The sequence below is a fragment of the Camelus bactrianus genome, chromosome 20, assembly GCF_048773025.1.
Source record: "Camelus bactrianus isolate YW-2024 breed Bactrian camel chromosome 20, ASM4877302v1, whole genome shotgun sequence".
NCBI classification, from domain to species: domain Eukaryota; kingdom Metazoa; phylum Chordata; class Mammalia; order Artiodactyla; family Camelidae; genus Camelus; species Camelus bactrianus.
Genome location: NC_133558.1, coordinates 18,542,059 through 18,552,845, shown reverse-complemented (window position 1 = coordinate 18,552,845; position 10,787 = coordinate 18,542,059). Strand labels below are relative to the sequence as shown.

The window sequence follows — 10,787 nt, the reverse complement described above, 5'->3', positions numbered from 1 at the left end:
CAGATTTGACTCATTTACTTCACTCTGGATTATGAAATGTGAGCAGAATTGACATGTTATTTTTGGATACAAACCCAGGAACAGTCCTTGATTTGCCATTTCTTTTTCTTCCTCTGTCAAGAGACCATCAGTGTTTCAGGTAGAGGTGACTCCGTCATCCTGGGCAGAGTCATGACGGACAAATAGCACGAGTAGGGAGTATATCTTTGTGGCTGCAAGCCACTGTGATTCTGGGGGCTTGTTTCCACAGCACTGAGACAACGCTGCACTGACAGTGTGATTGAATTAGTATCAGAAGATGAGTTTGTCTTAACCCCAGTGCTTTGCTATCTGAGCAAACCTGAACAAGTCCTTACATTTTTTTGGAGTTGAACATGAAATAGGAATGATAAGAATATGCTCAGCATTTGGGGTTGTCGTTGTTCAAAGAGGAAAGAAATATAGAAGCTTCTGGTAAATTCTGCAGTGCTATAAAATGTAAGGTATTTAGACTATTTTCACTCAAACTCTGGTCTCAAATGTGTCTGTGGCTTCGTTTTAGCTCATGTGTTGCTGTGAGGCATAGTAATCATCACACTGTCAAGACCTTTATTCAGTCACTGAAATGCACACAAACTGCTTGTATGTATATGAATGAAACAGGAAAAGAGCTGGGTATTTCTCAAAAAAGAAAAATGATGAATTAAATAAAAGTTAATTTTGAGAGGCATAGTCTGCAGGCTCCATGGCTTAGTTGGTTAAAGCACCTGTCTTGTAAACAGGAGATCCTGGGTTCAAATCCCAGTGGGGCCTGGTTCTTCCCGGTTTTAGTGAACATTTCTTTAGCCCTGAGAAGGGATGAAGAAATTGCTCCAATTACAGTACTACAGCCGCCCCTGTCTCCTTTCTCCGCCAACCCCAAAAGAGGTAGAACTCTAAGAAATAAGCTTAACTTGTGCAACTCTCATCCTCCCATCACGAAAAGGCTCACTTAAGAGAGTCGTTTTCTGGAGAAGAAAGCCTACCTTCACCTCCTCTGGGGAAGGTTGTCCCAGGAGGGACTCAGAGGAATGTCAAGTATGTGGCTCAGAAGTGCCCCTCTGGTGAGTTCTGACTCTGCTCAGGGCAGGGGAGTGGATCTGGCAGAAACATTCCCAAATTTTAATCCTCTGGTTGCTGCCACAGCCTGAGGCTGAATCGTTGCTTCACACTGTGGCCCAGGTTTAAAAACAAGTAAGGACTATTACTGTTTTTCAGGTTGTTCTGGGACTAAGATTTTATGCCTCAAGCAGAGATTCAATAAACTCATGAGTCAGTGATTGATTATTATAAACAGGATGTTTTGTAGATAATCCTAGCACATTTCTGTCGACAAGAAAGTGCAGTCTATCCTGCCTAGGGCGTGCTGATGCTTTTCCTCTCCCGGTATCCTGGTCCTCGAAGACTCCCGTACACTCAACATTGACATTTGGTTGTACCTGGTAAGAGAAAAGTTCTTGCCGTGTTTTTTGAATGAATAAATAGACGCTTGAATGAATGAACGAATGATGTCTCAGATTAGGATCATGTCTTCAAGTTTCCTCCAGGATTCAAAGAAGTCTTTCTCCCTCGCTCTCCCCAGCCTCCCTTCTTCTTTTATCTCCTCCTTTTTTCCTCCTCCCTTTCCCCTCTCCTCCCTTTCTCTCCTTGGTGACTTTATTCTCCGCCTGGTGTCATAGATAATTATTGGCTGAAAAGATGGAGGCTCTCAGGAGAAATATAGCTTACATTAGGTTGTACTCTTGGTGGTGTACATTCTGAGTTTGGACAAATGTATGACATGTATCCATCATTATGGTATCATCGTACAGAATATTTTCACTGCCCTAAAAATCCTTGATGCTTTACCTATTCATCCCTCCACTCTACCCTGAAAGCCTGGCAACCACTGAGCTTTTACTGTCTCTATAGTTTTGCCTTTTCCAAAATGCAACATAGTTGGAATTATACAGTATATAGCCTTTTCATGTTGGCTTCTGGATGTACCCCAGTTTATTAATCCATTCACCTACTGAAGGACATCTTGGTGGCTTCCAAGTTTTAGTAATTATGAATTAAGCTGCTATCGACATCTGTGTGCAGGTTTTTGCATGGACATCAGTTTTTAACTCCTTTGGGTAAATATCAAAGAGTGTGATTGCTGGATTGTATGTTTAGTATGGTAAGAAGTCAACAAATGATCTCCTAAAGTGACTACCATTTTGCATTCCAACTAGCAATGTGTGAGAGTTCTTGTCGCTCTGAAACCTCCTCAGCATCTGGTGGTGTCAGTGTTCTGGATTTTGGCATTCTAATTAGTGTGTAGTGGTATTTCATTGTTGTCTTCTTTTGCATTTACCTAGTGACATGATGTAGAGCAAGTTTTCATATGCTTATTTGCCATCCGTATATCTTTTGGCAAGGCGTCTATTAAGGTCTTTGAACCATTTTAGAGTTATTTTCTTATTGTTGAGTTTTAAGAGTTCTTTCTTTGTATATTTTGGATACCTTATCAAGTATGTATTTGGCAAATATTTCTCCCAGTCTATGGCTTGCCTTCTGATTATCTTGACACTGTCTTTCACAGGACAGAAGTTTTTAGTTTAATAAAGTTCAGCTTATTGATTATTTCTTTCATGAATTATGCCTTTGATGTTGTATTTAAGAAGACATCACCATACTCAAGGTCATTTAGGTTTTCTCCTATGTTACCTACAAGGAGTTTTATATTTTTGCATTTTATATTTAAGTCTGTGATTCATTGTGAGTTAATTTTTGTTAAGGGTGTAAGATCTGTGTCTAGATTCTTTTTTTTTTTTTTTTTTTTTTTTTTGCCAGTGAATATCTAGTTGTTCCAGAACCATTTGTTGAAAAGACTATCTTTGCTCCATTATGTTGCCTTTGCTCCTTTGTCAAAAATCAGTTGATTATGTTTATGAGGGTCTATTTCTGGGCTCTCTATTCTGTTACATTAATTCGTTTATTCTCTCACCATTATCAAGGTGTCTTGATTCCTGTAGCTTTATAGTAACTATTTAAGTTGGATAGTATCAGTCCTCTAATTTTATTCATCTCCTTCAATACTGTGTAGTCTATTCTGGATCTTTTGTCTCTCCATATAAACTTTAGAATCAGTTTGTTGACATTCACAAAATCACTTGCTGGGATTTTGTTTGAGATTGCATTAAGTCCAAAGATCAGTTTGGGAAGAGCTGACATCTTGACAATATTGACTTTTTCTGTCCATTGAACATGAAATATATCTCCATTTATTTAGTTTTTATTTGATTTCATTCATTAGGTTTTCTAGTTTTCCTCATATGTATCTTGTACATATATTGTTAGAATTATACCTCAGTATTTCATTTTTGCAGGTGCTAAAAATGGTAGTGTTTTTAGTTTCAGATACCACTTTTCTTTCCAAAGAAAACAAAAACACTAATTCAAAAAGGTATAAGCAACCCTGTTTCATTACAGCATTATTCACAATAGCCAAGATACGGAAGCAACCCAAGTAGCCATCAATAGATGAATGGATAAAAAAACCTGTGGCATACATATATAAAAAAATATTGCTCAGCCATAAAAAAGAATGAAATCTTACTATTTGTGACAACATGGATAGACCTAGAGACTATTATGCTAACTGAATTAAGTCAAAGACAAATACCACACGATTTCACTTATATGTGCAATCTAAAACAAAACAAAGGACCAAACATAACAAAACAGAAACAGATTCATAGATACAGTGAACAAACAGATTCTTGTCAGAGGGGAGAAGATTGGAGGGATGAGTAAAGTAGATGAGGGAGATTAAGAGGAACAAAATTCCAGTTAACAAAATAAATGAGTGAAATGTACAGCATGGGAAATATGTCAATAATGTGATATCTTTGTATGGTGATGAGAGTTATCATGGTGATCATTTTGTAATGTGTAGAAATATGAAATCACTATATTGTACAACTGGAACTAATATAGTATTGTAGGTTAAGTATTCTTCAATTAAAAAGAAAATTTTCCATAAATAAAAGAAAACCTGAATCAACATTAAAAAGAAATTCCAGTGGCCCAAGTGGCACTGGCATTTCTATAGTGTTGAAAAAGAGTCCTGTGTTCAACAGCTGAGTTTGCTGGGCTATGGATAATTGTTTTTCATCTATCTTTTTATCTAGTTTGTCATATTTTATTTTTCCCCATTTTCAATTTATTCATTTCTTTTATATGTAATTACAGATATATAGAAATCACATATGACACTTGCAAAAATGCTTGCAGTAAAATTAAACATTCTTGCTGTGACTCAGTAAGTCCACTCCTAAGTATACATCTGTCTTGGAATCATTCAGCTGAAAATGCAATGGTCACTGAACCCAAATGATTCAAATGGCAAAACTGGTGATGCTACACATGCACCAAGAAAATATGAAAATGTTTTATTGCTCACATAACGAAGCTTTCTGAAGAGCAAGGGAGGCTCCCAAGTAAGTGCAAAAGTGGCTTGAGAGAGCAAGGGAGGGTGAAGGCTTTGGTTTTTATTGGGTTAGAGGGCTGGGTGGGGGTGAAGATTCCTGAGAACCAGGACTAGTATGGTTTGATCTTCCCTCTAGTGCCAAGAGAGGGAGCTCAAGCACTTTCTTATGGGCTGGCTTAGATGTGCGTGAGAGTGATCAGTCTTGAAAACTGTCAGTAAATATCAAAAATGGAGTCAACCTCTTAATTACAATACCCCATAGAAATTTGTGCACAAGGCCACAAAAAGCATATCAAGAGTGTTCCTAACAACTCGATTCATGATGTTCTTAAACTGGAAACAACCCATACGTTCACCACTAGAATGGATAAATTGTGGCATATTCATACAATATGAATATATATACATATAGCAACAAAAAAATAACATTATTAAATGCTCCAGCATCGATGAATCTCATATTGCCACACAAAAGTAGCCAGATATAAAAGAGTACATATTGTATAATTCTATTTATATGTTATTAAAATGTGCAAAGCTAATAGATGTTGTCAGAAGTCCAAAGAATGGTTGACCTTATGAAGAAAGATTTGGAGATGCATAAGAGGGGCTTCTGGTATACTGGTAATGTTTTATTTGTTGACATACATAGCCTAAGTGACAAAACTTGGTCCCGTTTGATGGAAATAGTGATAACAAAGTGGAACAAAAGGTCTGGGTGGGGGTTCATACATATGCTCTCTTTGTAAATATTCAATGATATATAAATTTGTGTATATGTATATATTCAGATATACATATACATAAATGTAAATATTCTATATATGCTCATGTTTGGGCACTTTCCTGCATGTTTGTTACACTTCAATTTAAAAAAAAAAAGTTTACTTTAAAAAGAAAAACAAAGCCATCAATTAAGAAATAGAACATTGCCATTATTTTAGAAGTTCCATTTGCCCCACTCCATTTAACATCTCTCTCTCGCCTGAGATAACCACTATAATAATGCTTGTGAATAATCATTCCCTTGCTTTTATTTATTAGCTTTGCTATTTATATATATATTCATAAAACAATAGATTTTTTAGTATGCTTGCTTAGTTTGTAATTTCTATAGATGAAACCATGTTGTATTTGTTTTGGAATGTTTTCTTGTTATAGAAATATTATCATGTTAATATCTCATTTTGTATGATTTCTAAATTTTTTAATGGGGGAGGTGATTAGTTTTATTTTTTTTTAGAGGAGGTACTGGAGACTGGACCTAGGATCTCCTGCATGCTAAGCATGTACTCTACCACTTGAGCTATACCTTCCCCCTCTAGCTTTTTCTTTATTGCATATAATTGTTTTTGTAAATGTTTATAGCTGTGATGAAAATGTGTTAAAACTCTGACGCTCATTATAATAATTTGTTTTTATTTGGTTGATCTTTGTACACAAGCATATGATCTGTTAAAAAAAAAAAAAAGACGACAGTTCTGTTTCTTTCTACTCATTACCCCTTTCTAACTTTCCTTTTGGCTGGTAGGGAATAGAAGTGGCAATTCTTGGTGTACTCATGTGTTTCCAATCTCAAACAGAATTTTTTGAATTTTTTGCCTTTATAATGTTTTCTGCAGATTATTTCTGTATTTTAAAATTCAGGTCAAAGAACTTTCCTTCTGTTTCCAGATTGTATCATTAATGGACACTGTAATTTACTAAATGCTTTTTCTGCCTGTACTGAGGTAAACATAACTTCTTTCCTTTAATTTCTTGATGTGCTGGCTTTGTTATTAGGATGAAAGCAGGCTTATAAAATGAGATGGAGAAGCTTCCATCTGCTACTACTTTTGGAAATGTTTGTGTATGATTGAAATTATTTCCCCTGGAATGTTTTATAGAACTTCCAGGTTAGCAGGAGGGTATAGCTCAGTAGTAGAGTGCATGCCTTGCGTGTTTGAAGTCCTGGATTCAATCCCCAGTACCTCCAGTAGATAAACGTACTTATTCCCCCAAATATAAAAATGTCAATTCTGTAATATGCAAGAAATAACATTAAATAATTAAATTAAGTATTAATAATTAAAAATATTAAAATATTTTAAAATAAATATTAAAAATTAAATAACATTAAAAGATTTTTTATAAACCTCCCAAGTTAAAACATCTAGGTTTGGAGTTTTCTCTGTGGAAATGTATTTAATGATTTTATGAATAGATTTGCTATTTCTTCTTTAGTCAAATTTAATAATTATATTTTTGCAGAATTTGCTGTTTCATTTAAATTTTCAAATTAATTGGGCAAAATTCTTTACACCATTGCACATTCTGACGCACTTTCTGGATACACAGTTTTTGCTGTTGTTGTTGTTAATCTTTCTCATATCTTAGATCTGTTTAAGTTTTGTTCCCGGAATGTTTACTGAAGGCTGGGTTAAGGACAGACCCCGACAGTCTGTCACTTCGGCTTAGTGTGGCCGAGAGAACCAGGACGGTGCTTTCCTGGAAAGCAAGAGAAAGAGCGCAGTCTTTTCACGGTGTCGTCGCTGCTCAGAAGCGCTTTTGAGAAAATACTATTTCTCCAGCATCTCTAAATAGTGAAACAAATATGTGTAATCGTCTTGGGGGTGGGGCTAGGAGCCAGGGTGTGCTGAGAAGGCAGGTTGGATAAAGACCAAAACCCAGCCCTCGCAGTTCCTAATAATGGGGGATAAAGCCGCCCAGATGCGTCAGATTCCGGCGGGGTTGCTTTCACCACTCCCAGAGGGTCCAAAACAGGCGGTGCGCATCACCCAGCCAGGCCTCGCGCGCGCCTCCCCACCGTCCGTGTGCTTCCCTCGCCCGCAGCCCGCACCATCACTAGCGGGGGGGGGGGGGGCGTCGGGAATCCCTGAGATGAGGGTGGCTGGGGAAATGATGAGCTGGAAAGAAAATATACGACTACCACAAATTGACTCGAACCCCAACTTTTCTAATGTGAAATATGGCTACTTCCCTCTGAGCCGCATCAACAGGAGGACAGCCATTTTCTAATTGCTCACTAAGCGCAATCCTTGGGGGTTTTACAGACATCTCAGTGGAGGATATTCAGAGGGTCTACTCCGTGGATTCCAGGAGGGGCCAGGCCTAGGAGGACGCTTTTCAATTCAATCCTCACTGAAGACGTCTTGGCTGGATTGGACGCCTAGTGGAGGGACGCAGGAGGGGTCTTTTTGTGATTTTCATTTGCTACCAGAGGGTCTTTAATCTGACTTTGTCTTCATTCTGAAGGTTAACCGAGCGTTTGTCTGTTGCTATGATAACAGAGGGACATTCAGTCCTTTTCGCTGATTTCTTTACAGGTTAGCGCAGTGAGAGAGGCATCGCAATGCAAGTGTAAAATTTTGTTCAGAAAGATTTGGTGTAAAGCTAAGGGCAGAAGTTTGGTGAAAATCAAAATTTCCATTTCGCCTTAGCCTCTTACCGTAACTTCTCGGAGAAGTTACTTGGCTTTTGTATCAATGGCACCATCTGTTAGATAAAAATTAATAGGAAAGATGTCTTCGTAAAGGTTACTGTAAATAATATGTAGTCCAGATTCTCTACACTTGAAAAACTTTTTCGCAGTAAGAAAAGACTAAGACCACGTGGCCTAATGGATAAGGCGTCTGACTTCGGATCAGAAGATTGAGGGTTCGAATCCCTTCGTGGTTGAGATGTCCACTTTTTCACGCCTTGGGCCTTTCACAGGCATCACTGTCCCCACTCTCAGATGCCAAATTACAGCTTCCGAACACGGAGGAGATTACCCCCTCAGATCTGATTGATTCAGAAGGTAGGGTTGGCGGCTGGCCTCCTTCGGCCGCAGGTAGTTTAGAATCCTTGGCCAGACTGGTTCATAGGTATTCGGATTGGGAAAAGCGCAAGCCCTGGCCTTGCAGACCCTCTTCTACCGGGTTGGGTGTGCACAGTGAGCGAGGTGGGAGGGACAGGGCACAAAGGTCAAGGAATTTTGCTCACCTGTTGACCGGCAGTACCGGGACGTCTCGGTTATTTTAGCTTAAGACGACCCTCACTCTTCCATTGGTTTTCAATTGGCGCTCGGTAATTCGACGCTGATAAGAGTCTTTATGTCCAGAGATTTGTCTATTTGAAGTTAGTTTAAATGTCGCCCCCTTTCGAAAGGAAAATGTTATAAGAGAAGCGTTATAAAACCCTCTCCTGATTCAGGTGGATGCCTCCCGCAAGTCGCGGGATGAATTAGTTGGACTTTCAGCAATGTCTGAGGAACCAGGGTTAAAACAGAGACCCGAAACCGTGAGAAGAGGAGAGCCAGGCAAATTAGAACCAAGAGAGAACATCTTCTGCAAAAATGGAAAGAATCTGGCCAAATACATTTGAATATTTAGACGAAATGGACAAATAAATAGAACAATATGACGTATCGAATTAGATTCAAGAAGGAATCGCAGTTATGAAGTCTTAAACTATGAAATATTTTGAATTAGTTCTCAAGTCACCCTACTGAGAAAATTTTGTCCTGTCGTTTACCAGACTTCTTTAAAATATTCAAAGAAGAAATAAATCTAATTAGATATAACTCTTCCATAGTACAAGAAAAAAAGGAAAAGAAGAAATTCGTAACTACTCTTGCAGAATGCCATAAAGAGTTTTTTCCCCATTAATGTAATTTTAAACATGTTTATTGAAGCATAATTTTCTTAAAATGAACTACATATATGTAAACATATGTATATGTTTGGCATATGTATAATTCATGAAACTATCACTACTATAAAGATAATGAACATAGACATCACCCCCTAAGTTTCTTCATGTCCTTTAGTAATCCCCGTCCCTCCCACAACCACTGCTTTCTGTTATTATGTTTGTGGTTTTATGATGTTATATGCTTGTAGTTTGTAGAATTTTATGTAAATGGAATCATATAGTATGGACTATTTTTTTATTCTTTCACTCAGTATCCTTATTTTGAGATTCATCCATGTTGCTTGTATCAATAGTTCATTTCTTTTTATTGCTAGATAGTGTTCTGTTGTATGAATATACCACAATTTGTTTATCCATTCACCGGTTGATGAATTATTTCCAGTTATAATGAAAGTTGCTTTGAACATTTGTGTATAAGCTATTGTATGGCTATAAGCCTTCATTTCTCTTGGGTGAATACCTAGGAGTGGAAAGACTTGGCCATATTGGTAGGTCTATATTTAATCTTTTAATAAGAAACTGCCAAAATGAGGCTGGTATTACCTTCACACATAACCTGATAGGGACGTTATGAAAAAGGAAAGTCATAGGCCAGTTTCACTCTTGAGCATAGTTGCAAATTATCCTGAAGGTTAAGGAACTGAACACAGTTTAGAATGGATTATAAGTTATTTTGATCTTTGCTTATCTTTTAATAATTGGCTCTTGAGTGGTAAGGAAACTCTTATGGTCCCTACTTCATGGCTCAGATCAAGTAGCCTAAAGACACTGTTTTCCCAGGTCTTTATCTTTCAGTAGTTCTGATAAGCTTTTGAATACATTTGGAGCATGCCTTCAGCATAAAGAAGAGAAATTAATCTAGATTCAGAAGGCAACACAAGTAATAGGCAATTATAAAATGAAATAAGATGCATTAACTGTCACAGGATAAATTGCATAAAATATGTAATATTTAGTAATATACCTAATAAAATCAATACTTAGTAATAAATCTAATAAATTGAATGAAATTTTAGCTATAGAGGTCCATAAGACCTCTGTGGACTAAACTGCAAAATTTTAGTGAGAGAATTTAAGTAAGACCTAAATAAATAGAGATACATACCAAGTTTATGGAATGAAATACCTAGTATTATGAAGATGTCACTTCCCCCAAACTGATCCATAGATGCAAAGTATTCCCAGCTAAAAGCTTAACTAATGTATACTTGGAATTTGATAAACTTAGTTCTAAAATGTATATGAAAATGGGCGATTAACTAAGACATGGGTAAAAATAAGGAACAAATGAGAGAATTTTTTCCACCTGATATTAAGACTCATTCAAAATTTCTTCAGTAATTAAAAGAAGCATAGCATTGGCACAGGATAGGTAAACAGAGAAATCAAACATAATAAAAAGCTTGTGTTCATGTGGACACCTGACAGAGAACGATGGGTACACTACATATAGTGGAGGAAAAGGAGGTAAATTTTTAAATAAAACCAACTGACCCTTGAATAGCATGGGCTTGAACTATGTGGGTCCACTTATATGTGGATTTTTTTTCAGTAAATATGTGTATAGTACTAAATAATCCACAGCTGGTTGAATCTGCAGATGTGGAACCAGGGATAC

At 37.1% G+C, this 10,787-nt stretch overlaps 2 non-coding genes across 2 annotated transcripts; both read left to right on the top strand.

Annotated features, from left to right (window-relative positions):
- Positions 1 to 718: 718 nt before the first annotated feature.
- Positions 719 to 792, top strand: TRNAT-UGU (transfer RNA threonine (anticodon UGU)). The gene has a single exon. It is a non-coding gene; the product is annotated as a tRNA-Thr (tRNA).
- Positions 793 to 8,079: 7,287 nt separating this feature from the next.
- TRNAR-UCG (transfer RNA arginine (anticodon UCG)) lies at positions 8,080 to 8,152 on the top strand. Its single transcript has one exon. It is a non-coding gene; the product is annotated as a tRNA-Arg (tRNA).
- The last annotated feature ends 2,635 nt before the right edge of the window (positions 8,153 to 10,787 follow it).